Source organism: Arvicola amphibius, chromosome 9 (assembly GCF_903992535.2).
Source record: "Arvicola amphibius chromosome 9, mArvAmp1.2, whole genome shotgun sequence".
Taxonomy (NCBI): Eukaryota; Metazoa; Chordata; class Mammalia; order Rodentia; family Cricetidae; genus Arvicola; species Arvicola amphibius.
In genome coordinates, this window is record NC_052055.2 from 28421294 (window position 1) to 28441257 (window position 19964).

The window sequence follows — 19964 nt, forward strand, 5'->3', positions numbered from 1 at the left end:
CTCTGCTTGGTCCACAGTTATCTTTCTGAACATTGTAGGTGCTTTCTCCTTTGGGATCCAGCTAGTTCCTAGAGAGCTCCACTGGGCCCCTCTCCTCCCAGTCTTCTTGGCTCTCACTGTCTCCACCACACTTATCTGATGGTCATATTTAAAGCTGGACACTGCCTGGCCTCTCTACCATCTCAACCCTCACCCCTTTACTTGCTATACTTTGGTTGGTCTCCCACCAAAGTGTCACCTTGTCACCCATCATATAAATTACCCATTTTACAAATGTATTGGCCATCATCAATCTTCCTCTTCTGGAATGGATACATACTCTGTGATAATGTATATCATTATTCTGATTATTAATATATATGCTAAATGTTCAGCACAGTGCTTGCTGACTGTGTGAATCAATGGCCTCCCTCTTTTTTCATGTCATAGCTCATGTCTCTGCTGTATTTCCTTATCTACAATAGACCTCCCTTACTGCAGGAGTGGCCACTTCCCAGACTTCCAAGACATCCTCTTTCTCCAGTGTTGTATCACCATCGTTGTATTGGATTCAGAAGAGGGAAGACGTGTGCTCCTGTGCCTGTCCCTTTACCCCCTTGTACTCAGCATGCTCTTTCTAGAGTCTCCTTCTAGAGGAGCACATTACAATGCTGCAAATGGGCTGCATGTAAGACTTCTGTAGTTGGTTTTCTTTTTCTTTTTTCCTTAAGGGTCTATCACCACCACCCAGTTCCCAAATAAATACGTGAAGACTTATGCTTCCTTATGAATGCCTGGTCCTAGCTTGGCTTGTTGATAGCCATCTCTTCTAACTTAAATTAACCTATTTCTCTTCTATGTTTTGCCTTTGAGGTTTTTTTTTTTTTTAATCTTTCTTGATTCTGTGTGTTTTTCTTCCCTTCTTACTCCGTGGCCGGTTGTGTGACTGGGTGGCTGTCCTCTCGTGTCTTCCTCCCCTTTTCTGGCTCCTTCCTTTTCTTATTCTTCTCCTCCTATTCTCTCTGCCTGCCAGTCCCACCTATTTCTCTCTCCTGCCTAACTATTGGCTATTCAGTTATTTAGTAGATCAATTAGTTGTTTTAGACAGGCAAAGTGACACAGATTTAGAGTTAAACAAATGCAACATAAAAGAATGCAACACATCTTTGCATCATTAAACAAATATTCCACTGCATAAACATCTTAAACTAATATTCCACAATAGACTTCAAAAGAGAACATGGATTATTAAGGTAGAGGGCATGAGCATGATGTCATAGGAGGATCAACTTTACATCAAATGCTCAACTTTACTGGTGATGAACATACTCTAGTCATTCCTTGTCCTACAGGACGTTTCTTTTGCTGGGTCTTTTTTTTTTCTTTTTTTTCTTTTTTTCCAGTTTATTTATTTTTTATTAAAAATTGCCATCTCCTCCCCTCCTCCTCCCCCTTCCCTCCCCTCCTCCTCCCCCTTCCCTCCCCTCCCCTCCACCCACACCCCCACTCCCTCCCTCTTGAGGCCAAACAGCCATCAGGGTTCTCTACACTATGTTGAGTCCAAGGTCCTCCCAGCTCCCCCCAGGTCCAGGAAGCAACCAAACTGACAAAGCTCACACAGAGCCCATCCATGTCGTAGAGACCAAGCCCATCGCCATTGTCCTTGGCTCCTCGGTCAGCCTCCACCATCAGCCACCCTCAGAGAGTCCGATTTGGTCGCATGTTCCATCAGTCCCATTCCAAGTGGACTTGGTGGTCTCCCATTATTAGTTCTGTCCTGCCGTCTCAGCGGGTGAACGCATCCCTCATGGTTCTGACTTTCTTTCTCATGATCTCTCTCCATCCGCTCCTCATCAGAACTTTGGGAGCTCAGTCCGGTGCTCCAATGTGGGGCTCTGTGTCTATCTCCATCCATCGCCAGGTGAAGGTTAAGGCTCACAGTGAGCCCGTCCATGCTGTAGAGTTCACATTCATTGCGTTTTGCTGGGTCTTTTAAGACTATAATTTCCTCCAGGTTTCTGTATCATCTTTCCCTGTGATAATGATTCTTTCCTTTCCTTACTTTTCCAGGTTTTCTGGACCAAGTAATTTCCATCCTATGCAACTACTATAGCATAGCCTCAAAGCTCATCTTCTATTGTTGTTATGCAGGGTAATTTTGCTTTCTCTTAATGAAAATTTCATGTGACACATTATGTACTCGGTGTTCATGAGAAGAAAGTGGCTGTGATGTTACCCTTGATCAAATATACATCTTTCCCTCATCTCCACCCAGTGACACAGGAGCAGCAGGTGTTTGTAGTTCTGACTTTATTTTGTGGTTTTGAGTGTCTGTGGAAGCCAGAGCAAATCTCTAGGCAGGTTTTCCCGCCACCTGCCATGTCACTAAGTGGAAATCATTAGTGGGAGTCAGGTTAGATAAAGACCCCAGGCATGATAGAATCCCTTTCTTCCTTTCACATGGATGATTCTTTATCTAGCTGAGAATGAGAACTGCCCAGGGAGCTGTTAAAAATCCCGATGCTGTGGATGGGGAAGTGGCTTGTAGGTTAAGTTCTTGCTGCATAAGTATAAAGACCCGAGTTCAAAGCCCCTGAACCTGGGTGCAGTAGCACATGCTATAATCCCAGTTCTCCTTAGGTTTGATGGAAAACAGAGACAGAAGAACCCCAGAAGCTGCTGAACTAGTCGCCTGGATTACACATAAAGCAATGAACAACAGAGGCCTTGTTTCAAATAAGTTGGAACCAAGAACTGACACACAAGATTGTTCTCTCAACTGTGTACCTGGGTTCTCAGGAGGAACACACACACACTTAATAAGTAAAGAAAGAAAGAACACAGTAACACCACCACCACCAAAACCCCTAATGCTTAGGCACCTGTGAGGCCAGTTGCATAAGCATCTCTTGCATGCCCTCAGGCTTTAGTGAGAACGGTTGTTTCATACCTTTGGCAACTGAAATGTGAAGTTTACACATTTTCAGGGATTTGGATCTTAGATTAGAAGTAAATTGAAGTCAGTGTTTTCTCAGTTCCTGGAGGAGTACATACAGCCCAGGGAGCAGAGACACCCTATGTTCCAAAACTGTTCTTTTCCATAGATGTGGTATCGCACCTCCCTGGAGTAGGACAGGGAAGCAATCTCTTTGTGACGCCATAGTAGACAGTAGATACGTGGTAAATGCTTTGCAAACAAGGAGGAGAAGCCATCTACCCTTATGTGGATGATCAGGAAACAGACTTGTGCAAGTTTTTTCTCCTTTAGGGTAGTAGGTATGTTTGTTTCAGCCTGACTTTACCTAGATAAGCAGGATAAGGAGGAGGAAATTGAGGACTTGAGGGCCACATTAGCGTGACTCTAATCCCCCAAGGGAAAATCCTTCACAAATGTCCCAGGAAACTGCTAATCCCTCTCCTTCATTAACCAGGTAGGAAATCTCCCTGCTCCTGTCCTGGGATGGCTCATTAGCCTCAGAATCATTTTCCCTTCTCTAGGGTCTGCTTTGAGATGACTCCATCAGGATCCTTAAGGTGTGCTGAGAGACTCACATCTGCTTCTTGTAAATGGCTGTCTGGGAATATGGGCAATCGGTGGTTTTTACCTTTCAGCTCCTGGAGGTGGGATTCTACACCAAACACTTGACTGAATTCTTGAACAGGTTGTATGTGGTGTGTGTGTGTGTGTGTGTGTGTGTGTGTGTGTGTGTGTGTGTGTGTGCATGTGTATGTCACAGTGAGAAGATGCAGTGTAGCAGAGACAATGCTAAGTGTTTTCTCAATCCCATTCTTTTGCCTTAACATACAGAAGATTTCATTTCTCAGTTTCCAGTGAAGTTAAATCAGAATCACACATTTGCTTTTGTCTGGTGGGTTGCATAGAAATTGTATAAACAGCTTCCATCCCCAGCCCTTCAAAGTATGTAACTATGTACTCCTCCCTTTCCTTACAGCAGCAACCCCACCAACTGGACATTAAAATAAATTTCTCATAAAATAGAGAACTTTGAATCTCTTGAATGGAAATTGGCCCCTGGCCTCACTGAACTTCACATAAACTAAGCTGAAGTGTGAGATTTGGGGGTTAATCTCTTGTAGCAGCAAGAAACTGTGAATGTTGACTAAGACATATAGTCATACCGTACTTCAAATCTATGTATAAAATACAGATAACCTTAGAACATATTTGTCAGCACACAATTACAAAGACAATTGCATAGACTCACAATTGCAGGTGTAAACACACACATACACACAATTTCAATTCACGCCCAAGTATTTTCTCTGGCTTACAAGGCACACAGACACACTTTAAATGGGCATACAAATACACAGGGAGCAATTCAAGTTATAAGCAGCCACATCTCTTGTAGTTCAGGGCTTAAACTGTATTAACCATGCCCCCTCTCAGTTCCAATTCTGTCAGTCCCCCTTAAACAACAAAAGATGCTCACTTTGGGTCCTTTTCTAGACAATAGGGTATCTTCAAATTGGTCATCCAAGGCCTTTTCAGATTCAAGTTTCCCTTGAACTAATCCCCTATTGATGCTAGATCCCTTTTTGTTGTTGGTGGTACCACTAAAAATTTAATGTCATCTTTTTGAAGGGTGTTTTAGCAAAATCAAGAAAAATATAAATTAAAAAAACTATGTTTCTAAAAAATATCTTCTATTTATCTACAAATCTTTTTTGTTAAATTGTTTTTATTGAGCAATATATTTTTCTCTGCTCCCATCCTTTTCTTTTTCCCCCATTCTACCCTCTCCCATGGTCCACATGCTCCCAATTTACTCAGGAGATCTTGTCTTTTCCTACTTCCCATGTTGGTTAGACCCATGTAAGTCTCTTTTAGATTCTCCTAGGTTCTCTGGGATTGTGATTTGTAGGCTGGAATTCTTTGCTTTATGTTTTAAAACTACTGTGAGTAAGTACATATAATAATAATCTTTCTGGGTCTGGGTTACCTCACTCAATATGATGTTTTCTAGCTCCATCCATTTGCTTGTAAATTTCAAGATGTCATTTTTTTCTGATGTGTAGTACTCCATTGTCTAAATGTACCACATTTTCTTTATCCATTCTTCAGTGAAGGGATATTTAGGATATTTAGGTTGTTTCCAGGTTCTGGCTATGACAAACAATACTGCTATGAGCATAGTTGAGCACATGTTCTTGTGGAACAATTGAGCCTCCTTTGGATATATACCCAAAAGTGGTATTGCTGGGTCTTGAGGAAGGTTGTTTCCTAATTTTCTGAGAAATTGCCACACTGACATCCAAAGGGGTTGTACCAGCTTGCACTCCCACCAGCAATGCAGGAGTGTTCCCTTTTCCACACAACCTCTCCAGCTTAAGTTGCCATCAGTGTTTTTGATCTTGACCATTCCTACAAGTGTAAGATGGAATGTCAGAGTTATTTTGATTTGCTTTCTCTGATGGCTAAGGATGGTGAGCATTTCCTTAGATATCTTTCAGCCATTTTAGATTTCTCTATTGAGAGTTCTCTGTTTAAGTCTGTACCTCATTTTTTATTGGATTATTTGTCTTTTGATGACAAATTTCTTGAGTTCTTTGTATATTTTGGAGATCAACCCTCTGTCCAATGTGGGGTTGGTGAAGATCTTTTCCCATTATTTAGGTTGCTATTTTGTCTTGTTGACCATGTCCTTTGCTTTACAGAAGTTTTCAGTTTTAGGAGGTCCCATTTATTAATTTCAGTTTCTTTCAGTGTCTGTGCTACTGGAGTTATATTTAGGAAGTGTTCTCCTGTACCAATGTGTTCAAGTGTACTTCCCACTTTCTCTTCTATGAGGTTCAGTGTGATTGGCTTTATGTTGAGGACTTTGATCCATTTGGACTTGAGTTTTGTGCATGGTGATAGATATAGATCTATTTACATTCTTCTACATGTTGATATCCAGTTATGCCAGCACTATTTGTTAAATATGCTTTCTTTTTTTCTATTTTGTATTTTTTGCTTCTTTGTCAAAAATCAGGTGTTTATAGGTGTGTGGATTGATTTGGTTCCATTGGTCCTCCTGTCTGTTTTTATGCCAATACCAGGCTGTTTTCAGTACTGTAGCTCTGTAGTCGAGTTTGAAGCTAAGGATTGTGATGCTTCCAGAACTTCCTTTATTATAAAGGATTGTTTTGGCTATCATGGGTTTTTGTTTTTCCATATGAAGTTTAATATTGTTCTTTTGAGGTATGTGAAGAATTTTGCTGGGCATTGCATTGAATCTCTAGATTGCTTTTGGTAAGATTGCCATTTTTACTATGTAATTCTACCTACCCAAGAGCATGGGAGTTCTTTTCATTTTCTGGGTCATCTTTGATTTCTTTCTTCAAAGATTTAAAGATCTTGTCATACAGGTCTTCCACTTGTTTGGTTAGAGTTACTTCAAGGTATTTTATGTTATTCGTGGCTATTGTGAAGGGTGATGTTTCTCTGACTTCTTTCTCAGCCCATTTATCATCGTGTACAGGAGGGCTACTGGTTTTTTTTTTTTTTTGAGTTAATCCTGTATCCTGCTACATTACTGAAGGTGTTTGTGAGTTGTAGAAGTTCCTTGGTAGAAATTTTGGAGTCACTTATGCAAACTATAATATCATCAGCAAATAGTGGGTTTGACTTCTTCTTTTCTGATTTGTATCCCCTTGATCTCCTTTGAAGGTGCGTGGTTGATCGGCAGTTATGATTCACCAGACAAGCTTTAATATATATATATGTCAGTTTTAATAAAGGAAAGGAAAGGGAACTTACAAATCCAAGGTTCCAGCGAGGAGGGCAGGAAAACAAAGAGAGAGCGGGCCACAGGCCCGCAAGATTTTATAAGTCAATATTAGCCTAAGGGGGACACGCCTAAGAGGGACACGCCTAAGAGGGACACGCCTTTAGACCAAGGGGGCCACGCCTTTAAACCAAGGGGGACACGCCTTACAAAACAAGGTTTTGGGCTAGGCTTCCCCTTCACTCCTTTTGTTGTCTTATCACTCTAGCTAGAACCTCAAGTACTATATTGAATAGATATGTAGAGAGTGGACAACCTTGTCCTGTTTCTGATTTCAGTGGGATCACTTTGAGTTTCTCTCCATTTAGTTTGATATTGGCTGTTGGCTTGCTGTGTGTTGTCTTTATTATATTTAGGTATGTTCCTTGTATCCCTGCTCTCTCCAAGACCTTCATCATGAAGCGATATGGTATTTTGTCAAAGGCGTTTTAGCATCTAATGAGATGATCATGCAGGTGTTTTATTTATTTATTTATTTTTTGGTTTGTAGGTGGACCACATTGACAGAGATTTGTATGTTGAACCATTCCTGCACTCTGATGCTGGATCTTACTGTGAGACTGAGGTGAGTACACAGCTGGTGGTACGTTGGTAAGCAAAAGGACTCAGTTTCTGAATCCAGATGCCTTTGTTTGGTCTCGCTCTGTAGCTCGATGATTTCCAATTCTGGAAGATTTGCTCACCCTTCTTGGCTATCATTAGATAAGACCAGGGAGAAGCGCTCCAGTGCAGCAAGCATGGCGACGAGCTTTCTGTGTGCCACATTATGACAGATGATGACATGGCAGATGTGAGGAGAGGTGAACTATGGAGCTTTGGGTTAGAGGGTACTGCATTGCCAGAAGGAGTGTACAATGAGTGAAGGCTTTGCCAAAGAAAACCTTCGAGAACCTGGGAGAGGGAAGGAAGTCGTCTTTGAGGTGAAGCCTGTGCTGCCTTCAGGAATGAATAGGAATCTGACAAGTGAAGTGAGAGGGGAAGAAACTACATCAACAGCATTCTCAACAACAGAGGTGTAAGAGTAGCTACATCAACGGTATAAGAGTAGAGTCCGCCCTGTGGTTCTTGATGGAAGCTTGACCTTACAGCTTCAATTTCAGATTTCTGTTGTCCATATCTTAGTGTTTTACGTCATTTTTTAAAAGTTAAAATTCCATTTGATTACTTACTCTATCTCCCGCACTGTGTGTGTGTGTGTGTGTGTGTGTGTGTGTGTGTGTACCTGGACAATGCACCATAATGCATATGTGGAAGTCAGAGGACAGCTTGCAGGAGATGGTTCTCCTTTCCATCATGTCGGACCTAGGATTGAACTCAGGTCACTAGGCCTGGCAGCAAGTGCCTCTTCTGGCTGATCCATCTGACCACCCTCTAGTACTCTGAAAATGTATATGGGTTTTAAAACCAAGATCTAGAACAGAATATATGGGTTAGCTTTCAAAGACTGGCATTCCAGATCACAAAATTATGTAAGAAATGCCTTACGAAAACCAAACAGAAAAACCACCACAAAAAAATAACATAAAATAAATGAACAAAGATTGATGACTTGTGGACCAGAAAGTCTAAGTTATCTTAAATCACGTTTTTATGTCTAAATTTTTAGAATGGGTATGCTTCTTGTCCATGCTGCTGTGAGACTATTGGATTAAGGAATGGTTTCTAGATCAGTCTGTGAGTTAATGTAAGATTTGGGTGCATTATCTAAAAGCACAAGATTTAAGTGAAATGTCTCTGTCCTCTTAATTTCCCCTATTGGGAATGATTCTTGAGAAGGGGCATTGGGGAATTTGCAAAATATCTGCTCAGTTTTGGAGTTTAGACAATTAAGACCTGTTTTCTTTCTGGCTGGATCCTGGAAGAAGTCATTTCCTCAGACAGAAATAAACACCATTATTTCTCCAGGATTTTGACAGCTGTGAGCTGTTCCTCAAGCCGCTCTCCATGTTAGGCATCCAGGTTGCTCAGTCTAGAGCCGTGCTGGGGACACAGAGGCAGAAGTAGAGATGTGGAGGTTTAACCTGGGAAAAGAATACGGGCTTAGCATGGGAGGAAAGGTAAGGAGGGCAGAGGGAGAATCTTCCTGTGGATGATGTCCACAAGAAGGCCAGGAACATTTTATCTGTGGAAAATTTTATAAAAACTTAAAAATAATGCAGAGACCAAAAGGTTAGCAGCAATGAAAAGAAATGCGTTGTCTGTTTTATTTTATCTTATAAGCCAGAGCGCCTGCTTCTTTGGGTTCTCACAGGTGTGTAGAGTGCTGCTCCCTGAACTGTCTTATCACAGTGATTCCTTTCCCAGACTGGGAACCCTCCCTTGTAGAGGGATGACTTCTACCCAAGCTTTGGTGCCGCCGCCATACCTGACAGGACTTCCTTTTTTACTGCCCCAACCCTTCCCATTTTATAATGTCTCCGCTCTCCAAAAGGTTGGCCATGGTCACGTTTTGCTCAAGTGCTTTAAAATACTTAAGTCTGTTTTTCTCAAATGCCACCACCAGTCTGCCCATGCCCTTTTTCCTGTTCTCACAATTCTGTTTTGATTTGATGACAAGAACATCCTCTTCTCCAACAGTTGCCACTGTTCCCCCGTTCTCAGCAGGCTCGAGTTCTCTGGCAGCCCACTGGATTTTTGTCTCATTCCTAAGCAGTGACATGGGCATGAACACACCTTCCTTGTGTTTTGACATGTGTTTTCTCTGGGCAACTTTACTTTCTGACAGTCATCATAGGAGAATTGATTTAGAAGAAGAGATAGTTGACATTATGATAGAAGCTTCCAAGGAGCCTGCTGGAGTCTGGGCATTGACAGTTCTCTTTCTTTCTTTTATTCGGATGGCTTGATTATGTTTATTGTTAAGTATTTTCCCTTAAAACTCCAAAATAATGAACTGAAGTGAATATCTTAATAAATTATCAGATTTATACACACACACACACACACACACACACACACACATATATATATTTACATATGTATGTGTTATGCTTTACAATAGTATACCTACCACATTGGTATGATTATAGTAACTTTATTTTTTAAGTTTTTATTTTTTTTTTTGTGGATTTCATATTATGCATCTCCATCTCATTTATCTCTCTATCCCTTTGTATCTGCTCTCTGCCCTTGGAACTTCCCCACAAAAATAAATTAAAATAAAATTTAAGAGAAAAGTAAAAAGAGGAATCTCATTGTGAAATCTGTAGTGTGGCATAATGATACAGTATACCCTTTAGTCCATATATCTTTCCTTCAACTGTTCATTGCAAAGATCACTGCTTTGGTTTGAAGCTTCTGGTTTCTGCTAAACTAAGGATACTGGAGCTCCTCTTGAATATCCTGTTGTTGCCCTGTGTCATGGAGATCCTGCAACTTTGGGTCTGCAGAACCAGGCTCTTTGTGTGCTCTAGTAGATCATAGATGTGACAGATGTTGTGATGGACAACTCAGAGAGCTGGTTCTTGGCCTCAGTGGTTGCATGGTTGTTCAGCCCTCCAGCTCTCCCCTGTACTCAACACCAGGGTGAGCTCTCTGGCACTGCCCTAGCAAGGAGCAAGGGGCAGAACTGGTTCTCCTGCTCTCATGCCCTCAGGGCCAGCTCACCCACACGTACACAGGGGCCAGCTCTACTGTGTTGTCTAGGTGAGGTGCTTGGGCTATTCTCCCCACTGCTGTAGCTGGTTAAGGGCAGGGACAGCTCTTCCACTCTTGTGACCTCAAGGGCAGCTTTCTCCACCTGCCACAGGCAGCAAGGGGTATGTGTACACACTGGCGGCCAGGGGTATCATCTTCTTGCCTACACTACCTTTTGGCGGGGCCAGATCTCTCGTGCTCACCTTCTTGGGACAGCTCACCACATCCTGACCCTGCTGATAGAGTCAGCTCTACTGTGCTGCATAGGCGAGGTGCAGGACCTGTTCTCCCTATTCTTGAGGGCCAAGGGGGAAGGGCATCTTTTCCTCACCAATACCACCCCATGGTAGGATCGGTTCTCCCCACTCATATACCCTCAGGGTCAGTTTGTCCTTGCCCCTGAGAACAGGGTCTGCTCTGTTGTCCTGCCCAGGTAACTTGTTTTTCCAAGTGTTGAAGCAGTTGAAGGGTAGGGCCAGTTCCCCCTTGTGTTGCAGCCAGTGAGTAGAGACAACTCTGTGCAGCTATATCTTCTCAGTGTTTTTGGTAAGAGAAGCCATGAGCATCAACACAGACCACAGCTAAAGCAGCTTCATAAACCCAGACATGGACCCTGGCAGCAGCTCAGGCTCAGACATCACCCTGGCCCCAGGTGGCCGCCCACCTCAGCCCATTCCTCACTGTTTTCATCTCTTCAGATCTGCTTCTTTCCACAGGACAGGAACCATTCAGTCTCTCTTTCTCTCCAATACTCTACTATATATTTTTTCCACCATAATACTGCTTGACAGCCCAGTGGATGTGTGTTTTCTCCTTACTGCCTAGGGCAGGCATGTGGGTCTCCTTTTTCTGCTAGTCCTAATTAGTAACTTTATTTTATGAGTGTAAAAGTGGGATTTGGGAAATTGAAGGTCTTCTTCACTGTTCTATTCAGAATTTCTGATGAAAAAGCATCAGTAATTGAAGGGAGGTAACTTGATCTATGGCTTTAGGAAGAGTCACACAGGTCAAAAAGTTACAAGCATGGTTATTTTGAAGTGTATGTTTTAATGATTCTACCTCAGGATTTGTTTATTTTAGGTGTATGCGTGTTTTGCATGTGTGCATGTAAGTGTCTTGTATCCAACGAGGCTGGGAGAAGGTGTTAGATTCCCTGGAACTGGAGTTATGGATGTTGTGAGTTTCCAAGTGGGTTCTGAGACTTGAACCCAGGTTCTCTGCAAGAGCAATCAGAGCTCTTAACCTTTGAGTCATATCTCCAGTCCCCTGCTTTCGTGATTCTTGCTTTAGGTTTCTTTTCTTCCAGCAGTTAAACTAAATGCTATGCTGGAATACCAGGAACAATAGCGATGCCATTTGCAGAACGGAGACGCTCACTTCTCTCCCATGTGACCATTCAGAAAAAAAAAACACTCTGTTCACTGACAGCATTGCTCCACAGAGTCATTCAGAGATCTAGACACCCCCCCCCCCATCATGTGATTTCTTCTCTTTTCTAACACATCCTCAGTACACAGGTGAATCTAAGTAAATCACCATGCCTGGACTGGATAAGGAAGAAACTTGGTTAAGGCACCAGCTTGAGAAAAGTACATATCAGCCTGTCTTACTAGGTAGCCATATGCCTGATACCATTGAGTATTTTACTATCAGCGAAGTCATTTATGAACAAATATGTAACGGTCTATACAACACAGACACACATACAGGGGGTGGGTGGGTGTTAGATTTGTATACTTTAGCAATGTCTGTGCTGTTTCTGTATTTAGAGTGGGTTAGCTGTCAATCTATTTTCTTTGTATGTTTTTTTCTGGAAAGTCAATGAAGGAAGAAGGCCCATGTGCTCTTCCACTTGGATCCAGAATGATGGAGATACAATGCACACTCAATGATTATTTGCTGATAAGCCCTAAGCATAAAGACCAGGCAAAATCAGCATTGTGATTTTAAAGGAAAACATGAGGAGACATCCTCTTCCTTTTCAGTGCTGGTAAAGAAGAACAATTAGGGGTGCAGAATGATTCTTGCTGGCTCCCCCCACTTCCTGGACTTGAAAGGTGACCTTAGGGCCTGAAGGTCCAGTGATACTCAGCTAATTGAAGGGAAAGTGGGATGAAAGGGTCTTTTCTTTAAAACACACAGAGGGAGGACAAGGCAAAGGTCAGAAAGATGCAAATGTGTGTTAATTATAAGTTCACAGTCACATCTCTGCTGCGCTGCTTCCTCGCCCTTTGATCTCCTTAGAAATCCTGTCCCCATTTAACCAAAGAAGACCCCTCTGATCCTGCAGGCCAGTGCACCACAGGTGACCTAAGTCAGAAGGACAAATCTGGACTTTTCATGGACACATCATCTCTGGAGATTATTAGTTCCACCAGAAATTCAGATGTCTTCTTTTAAAGAACTTCTTGCTCTACATCAAAAAGTTGGTTCTTTAATACCAAATGGTAATCCCTGAAATCATACAGACTGAGCAGGTTGGATTTATTTATTTAGGAAACTAGGTTAAGGCACAAACTTGAGAAAAGTACATATCAACCTGTCAATACATATATACATATATATTACTAAATAAATATATACACATATATGCATATACATGTGTGTGTGTGCATATAAACAATTGATGGAGAAAAACAGGCCATGAACTGGATGAATTGGAAAGAGAGCAAGAACTAGTATTTGGGAGGATTCAGAAAGAGGAAAAGGAAGGAGGCAATAATGTAATTATATTATAATCTGTAAAACAAAAGGAATAATAAAAAGAGAAGTACTTTACCTTACAGCCCTAATCATTGAAATCATTCATTGAATTGAGCAGTTATTATAGAAATATAAGGATGAGAGAACATCAGAGTTGAGGTGGATTTTATTCAGTATTCCTGATTTATAACAATCCCGGAGATGAAGACCTCAGGCCACTTAGCAAAAGTCCAGCTGCGAGGAAATCTGGACTGGAGCTCAAATTCTTTGGGTTTCCAGCTTCAAACCTCCTGTGGTGGTCAGCCATGAGGGCTTGCCTTAACAACTTTCCCATGTGCTTGGTATCATTGCTTTTCAGATACTTTGTCAGAATCTTCTCCCTTCTGCCCGTGGGCTACAGTGGGCAGCTTTGTTTCACCCAGTGGAGGCTTGTGGCAAGCAATCAATTATATTTCTCCAAACCTTTTCAGTGAACTTGAATTTACCTAGTCAATGGATGTATTTGATATTAAAGTGTGCATCCATACCTGCTGTGAGAACGCCTTCATCCACTGGTCTTTGGGATGCTGGCCCACTTTGGGTGTGGTCTCGTGTACTATAATGCAGATGCAGGGGCATGCGCAAGCACCTTGGCCGCTGAATTTGGTTCTTGTTCCCTGTGCACACAGAGGTCAGTGGATCTCTACTCTTTCAGTGAATTTGCCCCTAAATAAATAAACCTTTGTTATACTCCATTCTGGGCTAGTGTGGAATTATTTCATATTATAACACATAGCATAATAAAATTAGGCCTCCCTATACTAACTGCGTACTCTGATTTATTGTAGGGAGAATTAACTTGAAGAGTTGCTTTATGAAGGAAGTCCAAATGTAACGTCTTTCTTCTCCCTCTCTACTTATTCCCTCTATTCCTTTTTCCTTTCTTCTTCTCTCCTAAGTTTTCTCCTCAATTCATTTACAACATATTCATTCATTTATTTCACATTCTGGGACATCTTACATCATAAAAGCTAGTCTGTGGTCCTGTGGTCCACGTAGGCTGGAGTGCTGTAGAGAAGAATGAATGCAGAACAGAATGAGAGGAGCTTCCTCCTCAAAGGATTCAGCATTCACTGATCATTTCTTCATTGTCACAAAGAGAAGAGGAAGGAGGCAGACAGTCTCTGTTCCCGGGAAGCTGCTGTCCTACTGTCTAAGAACAGACAGAATGTCATTTTAAAACACGTGTTGCCGTTTTATTTAAGCAAAGCCCCACCTCACAATTTCAGATGAACTCTACATTTAGCTAAGTCTTCTGGTAGCTAAGGCAAAAGTGTGTGCTGAGCCCTGCAAATTCAATCCTTCTTTCTGGATGATCAAAGGTTACAGCTAGAAAGTGAATCCCAGATTCCTACTGTGGGTGGAAACTCAGGTACTATGCTTCTGTCATTCACAAGCATGATGGAGGAGTGTCTATGTGTTACTTCATTATTAATAAAGAAACTGCCTTGGCACTTTAAGAGACAGAAAATTAGGTAGGCGGAGTAGACAGAACAGAATTGTGGGAGAAAGGAAGCAGAGTTGGGGAGACGCTTCAGGCAGTTGCCATAGTGAGTCGCCATGCCTCTCCTCTCCGAGATGGAAGCAGGTTAAGATCTCTCCTGGTAAGCGATCCACCTCATGGTGCTACACGAATTACTAAATATGGGTTAATTAGCCAATAAGAGGTTGAAACTAATGGGCCAGGCAGTGTTTAAAAGAATACAGTTTCCGTGTAATTATTTTGGGTAAAGCTAGCCGAGTGGCGGGACACAGCCCCGCCACTCCATCTACACAAGCAAGCCTGAATTTTTACTGCATTCTCTGTCTTAATGTCAGGCAAACAAAGTGTGTGTGTGTGTGTGTGTGTGTGTGTGTGTGTGTGTGTGTGTGCGCACGCGCACGCATGCGCGCGCACATGTGCCATCATAACATCCAAGGAAAGGTGAAGAAAACTTAATTTCATTTTAAACAGTTTGAGTTTGCCCTGCCTTTGAAGTGTTTTTTTTTTTTTCCTTTGTATTATCCCTTGACTCTCTAGATGCTCTTTGATACCTCCCATTTATCCAAGCAGCTCATAGACCAGTGTCTAGGGGATATTTCCAATAGCTGGCCCTCCTTGCAAATATAGCCTCCTAGACCTAGCCAGTTAGCTGTCTGTCTCTCTACGCACCTGGGCTTTCTTGCCACTGAAGTCAATTTTAAATTGTAATTATTGGTCCAGCTTTGGCACACAGGCACACTCGGCTCTTTCTGAGTGATTTAGTATCACAGCGGTTTTTGTGGTCTGGAGAACACAGACTTGGTGGGCTTCTCTTTCTCATCCACTCGCTGCTACTGGGACTGTCAGGGCCAACACAAAGACGGGATGGAGAGCGAGACATTTTGCAGGTAATAAAGACATCTCTCATGTTTCACAGAGGGGAAAAATGGCAGCATGTTAGAAACCGAGGGGAGGATTTAGAGCATATGTTAGGAATCTATAACAACCTAATTTGCTCCCCAAAGACAGTTCTTTGAGAAAGGAGGTCGGTTTGGCCAGAGGAAGGCAATTGAAGGGAGTTAGGACTCTTAGCACCAGGGAGGTTGTTAGCGAAGAAGCTCCCAGAGGAGACAGGAGCACTGGATTTGCAAATATTTCCTCCAGCTAGTTGCTTGCTGAGAGCGAACAAGGGGCATGTTTACAGGCACTCCCACCTTACAGAGGAGTGTGCCCACTCAGAGGCAGGAAGGGGTTAATCTAATTGAGACTTTATTGGCTTATGTGGGGAAGCTGAAGGGAAAAACCACACAGAGGAATGTATGAGCCTTCATGAAAGTTTAATTTGATTTTGTGAAAGGGAAACAACTTGTATCTGGCTTGCTGTGTTTAATATTAAAGCGAGGATGGGCTCCTAAGACAGGCATGGAGCTGGGTAAAGTGTAATCCTGCAGAGGAGCAGTGTGTGTGTGTGTGTGTGAGAGAGAGAGAGAGAGAGAGAGAGAGAGAGAGAGAGAGAGAGAGAGAGAGAGAGAGAGAGAGAGAGAGAGAGAGGATCTTTCTTTGAGCTGGAGGATCAGGATTAGGATCAAACCCAGGATCTCAGGTGGGAGAATAAACTCAGGGTTTATTCTCATGAAAAGCCTCAGATTAGCGCCCCCACAGGTTGCATATGAATAACTGTAGAAATAACTTGATAACATGAACAAAAGTGGACTTCCTTAATGAACTTTAAAATCTCCATCACCTGTCAACATGTAGAAGAATGAAAGCATATCCATATCTATCACCATGCACAAAACTCAAGTCCAAATGGATCAAAGACCTCAACATAAAGCCTGCCACACTGAACCTCACAGAAGAGAAAGTGGGAAGCATACTTGAACACATTGGCACAGGAGACCACATCCTAAATATAACCCCAATAGCACAGACACTAAAAGAAAAAATTAATAAATGGGACCTCTTGAAACTGAAAAGCTTCTGTAAAGCAAAGGACATGGTCAACAAGACAAAATAGCATCCTAAAGAATGGGAAAAGATCTTCACCAACCCCACATTGGACAGAGGGTTGATCTCCAAAATATACAAAGAACTCAAGAAATTAGTCATCAAAAGAACAAATAATCCAATAAAAGAGTGCAGACCCAAACAGAGAACTCTCAACAGAGGAATCTAAAAATGGCTGAAAGATACTTAAGGAAATGCTCACCATCCTTAACCAACAGAGAAATACAAATCAAAACAACTCTGACATTCCATCTTACACCTGTAAGAATGGACAAGATAAAAATCACTGATGACAACTTATGGAACACACCTGCATTGCTGGTGGAAGTGCAAACTGGTATAGCCACTTTAAATTTCAGTATGGCAATTTCTCAGAAAATTAGAAAACAACCTTCTTCAAGACCCAGTAATGCCACCTTTGGGTATATACCCAAAGGATGCTCAATCGTGCCACAAGGACATGTGCTCAACATGTGTTCATAGCAGTTTTGTTTGTCATAGTCAGAACCTGGAAACAACCCAAATGCCCCTCGACCAAAGAATGGATAAGAAAAAATGTGGTACATGTGTATAATGGAGTACTACATAGCAGAAAAAAAGAACGACATCTTGAAATTTGCAGGAAAATGGATGGAGCTAGAAAACATCATGTTGAGTGAGGTAACCCAGACCCAGAAAGATTATTTATATATATACACACACACACACATAAGTGGGTTTTAAACATAAAGAAAACCAGCCTACAAATCACAATCCCAGAGAACGTAGACAACAATAAGGACCCTAAGAGAGACTTAAATGTATCTAACCTACATGGGAAGTAGAAAAAGACAAAATCTGAGTAAATTGGGAGCATGGACACCTTGGGAGAGGGTTGAAGGGGAAGAGAGAGGCAGGGAGGGGAACAGAGAAAAATGTAGAGCTCAATAAAAATCAATAAAAACTGGAGGTTTTTATCACCAGACTACTGGATTTGATGTGTACTTCAATTTTATATTTTAAAATAAATTATGTCTTTAGCCTATATAAGCCACTTTCTGTTTTATTGCTTTGGAATTTTCTCTTTTGTGGGTGGGGTGTGTGTGTGTGCGTGTGCGTGTGTGTGTCTTTGTGTGGGTATATGAACATAGAGGCTAGAGGTAGATGTTGAGTATCATTCTCAACATCATCATTGTTCTTCACCGTGTTTTAAGGTGGGCTCTCACTGAAAACAATGCTTGCGGATTCAGGTGTATTGCTGGCCAGGGAGCCTCAGGGTTCTAATTGTCTCTGGTCCTACGATAGTAGGACAAAACTGTTCTTACATGGTTGCTGGGGATCGAACTCAGACCCTCAATTTTGCCTGACAAGCACTTCACCTACTTAGCCCATTTCCTCTAGCCATGGTTCTTTCCTTTTTTTTGTTGTTGTTGTTGCTAAAAGTAAAGGCTAAAGACTTCTCACAACTGTTACAAGGTTGTTTTTGACATTTTCCTGTCTGTTATGGTTTGAGTTTAAAATGGCCCACCCACTACACAGACTAATGTGCTTGAACACTTGGTCCCCAGATGGTGGCCCTGCTAGGAGAAGCTGTGAAACCTTCCAGAGAGAGGGGCTAGCTAGAAGACTTAGGTCACCAAGGACAGGTATTTAAATGTTCTCTGGTTCCTGCTCGCTTTCTGCGGCCCAGTAAGGCTGAAGAGATTTACCTCATATTTTCATGACCTCTTTTGCCATTTCTTAACCGTCAAGGTGGACAGTCTTGTCTGAACCCTGAGCCAAAATAAATCTCATATCCTTACTAGGTACTTAGCCACAGTGCTGAGATAAACTTTTAATAAAGTAGGCATTATATTAAAGAGAAGTCACCAGTGCTATGAATGAGAAGTCATATAACCCCAGGATTAATGACTATTTGATGGTAAGGTTAGGTGATGATGGGGATGGCTAGTTGGAGAGTCCTAGGAGCCAGGCACCAGCCTAGCTGTGTGCAGGTACTGCGATACCCAGGAAAGAAGTCATTTTATGAAGCCACTGTACCCTGGGCACACTGCTCTGTGGTGCCCCACTTTTAAGCAAGCCCAGTCATTTATTTTCCTTTAAGTTGCTTACTGCTTATTGAGTCAACTGTGTTTCTTCCCAAACCAGTTGATTCCAGTTGTGCTTGTGATTAGATGTCTAACTCTCAGTGAGGGAGCATGATAAAATAGCACAGGAAGGGAAGTGATCCACTGGAAAAAATTCAACTGGGTACTGAACTGGGCATGCTGTCAAATACCTGTAACTCCAGTGCTTGGGCGGTAGAGGCAGAAGGATCAAGAGTTTGAGGTCAGCCTGGTCTAAGTGAGACCCTGTTTCAAAATAACAAAACACCTAAAGTGTTTTGAGTGCCTGAGTGAACCAGACTCATTACCAACCTCTATCACTCCTTCAACAACCATTCCAAGTTCAATGTTATATTTACATCTGTGATCATCAATAAGTGAAGGTCAGAGAAACTTGGTCAAGTTTACTCAGGCTGTCAAGCTTCTATACCCCACATAACAATGGCTCTCCCTGCTGACTGATATTACATTCAGCCTGTGGGGTAGGGATGAACATGACAGGAACGTCTGCAGGGGTCCTCCCAACACAGGGCAGGTCTGAAAGTATGCAGCCCATGACAGTGATGCTCAGTTTGTTGCTGTGATAGTAATGGACCTGCTCCTCAGTGGGGATGCAGACGTGGGGTAAGGGGCACAAGCTTGATAAGCAGGAACTGGTGCAGGCTTCTGGAACCTGGAACCCTGATTGAGGATAGCCGAAGGAGTGTGCCACACTGGACCACACTAACCCTGTGTTAAAGTAACTCCCTGGGGAAACTGTCCTTGTGACCCCACTTGGCCATGTGCTTTGGGTACCGCCTAGAATGAAGTAGACAGGTGGAATGCAAGCCCTCTCCACCTGTCTGCATGACATTGCTGCCCCTAGCTTCTCCAAATTCCATTTTAATTTTCTGCCAGGTAAATAGGGTTCTGTCAAAAGGCTAGAAATTGCTGACCGTGTCTCATTCAGCAACGGAACAGCATGAGTGAAGGAGGGCAGGAGGGGGTGGGCAGGGACTCCCGGGACCTTCCAGCCTCATTTGAAGTGAGAAATGCTACGCCTGCCATATTTAATGGCTGGTCTGGGAGCTCACTTGAAAGCAGGGAAACTGTACTTCTCCTTGACTCTGGCTGCCCTGTAACACTGCCTGGGGCCATGCTAAGTGGTGGCTTCATTCTGGCTCTGGACAGAGCCAAGGGACCAGTCAGGATTTCCAGGCAGCAAGCTTGCCTACTAGACCTGTGGATTTCTCTTTTTAACCCCTTTACTTGTAAAAGAAAAAC